This window comes from Octopus bimaculoides, chromosome 16 (genome assembly GCF_001194135.2).
Source record: "Octopus bimaculoides isolate UCB-OBI-ISO-001 chromosome 16, ASM119413v2, whole genome shotgun sequence".
In the NCBI taxonomy this organism is placed as follows: Eukaryota; Metazoa; Mollusca; class Cephalopoda; order Octopoda; family Octopodidae; genus Octopus; species Octopus bimaculoides.
In genome coordinates, this window is record NC_068996.1 from 28,563,681 (window position 1) to 28,565,356 (window position 1,676).

The window sequence follows — 1,676 nt, forward strand, 5'->3', positions numbered from 1 at the left end:
TGTAGAGTAAAAAGATTTTGGCCAAGGTGCAAGCAAAAAGGTTGACGGTTGTCGCAGAGAAGCTTGTCAGGAAGGCGCAAACACGTGCCATCCCTGGCAGGTCGATCCAGGACAATCTTCATTTCTTATGCTACACCTTAGACAGGGTGGGTAAAGTTTCCGGTAAAGGTGGGGCACTGGTTCATTTAGACTAAAGTAAGGCCTTCGATAGGGTTAACCATCAGTACCTGGCGGCAGTCCTTGAGGCGGCTGGGCTAGGCCTGGATTTCCGCGGCTGGGTTAGGCCTGGATTTCCGCGGTTGGATCAAGGCCATTTATGGTGGCATCAAATCCACTGTTCAGTTGAACAGTTACCTGTCGGAGCCGTTCAAGATCAGGCGTTCAGTCTGTCAAAGGTGCCCCCTATCTCCACTTCTGTACGTACTGTCTCTTGAGCCATTACTGCGGAAGTTGGAGAAGTTGGGAAGCACCACTAATGAAATCGGATGTGGTAAAGGTGTCTCGGCGTATGCAGATGATGTCACCATCACCGTATCCAAGATGACTCAGCTACCTCGCATAGCAGAGACAATCAGAAGATACGACATGGTGGCAGGGGCAAAAGTTAACAAGGACAAGTCTGTCAGTTTGCAGCTCGGCACCTGGAGCAGCAAGCCGATAACGTCCAGTGTCCTACAACACTGGACGGATGGTCCTGTTAAGTTGCTTGGAGTTTGGTTTGGTCTGGACTCCCAGACGGAGAAGAATTGGAGTGATGTGACGGACAGGGTAGAGGCACTAACCCGGACCTGATCCGGAAAGGTGCTGTCCCTGAAAGGAAGGGCGGAGGTGGTGCAGACGTTTATTGCGTCAGTTATTACCGTCGTCCCCTGCCCCGATTCATGGCTAAACAAGCTGGTTCGGATTTTCTTCTGCTTTTTGTGGAGGGGAAAGCCACTTGTGAGGCGCTCCGTGTGCTGTCAGGAACCGTTAAAGGGTGGCCTAAGGATGCCGTGGTTGTTGATGTGCAAACATACACTGAGACTAAGGCATCTCTGGTCTTACCTGGATGGTGGTCAGGTATGGAATTCGCTCGCAGAGGACTTCTATCCATGACCAGCCTCTCTGGAGGAATTTAAACCTGGTTTGATTAAAAGACAAAAAAACGACTGAATGGCAAAAGGAACGTCGACAGGCACTTGCGCTAATCTACCACCTCTGCATTTTACAAAGGGTTGGTAGAGTTTAAAAGTGACGACGTTCTAGGAGAGACGCTAGGGCTCGATGAGAACCAGCTATCCAACCTTTTGGAAGGCGTATTTCTTTGACAAGAAAGAGCAGATAACTGATGTACCCGAGAATGAATTGAAATTTAAGAAATTGTTCCGTTCCAGAAACAACCCACTTTATAATTATAGGTTGGATAAATTTGAGGAAGACATTTGGTTGATTGTTAAGAATGTTAAGTTTCGTAAATCGCCATGCAAGAACCAACATTTGAGATATCTTAACACTGTTGCCAAACAAGTGAAGAGTAATAAAGGAATTTTCATTAAATCTGACAAGACCGGAAATATTTATAGACTGAATAAGGAGCATTACATGAATTTACATAGGAAGGAGATTGAAAAAAATTATAAAATTACAAATGGATGGACGCTCAGAAAGACTAATTTGGAAGTGAAGAAAATAATGGA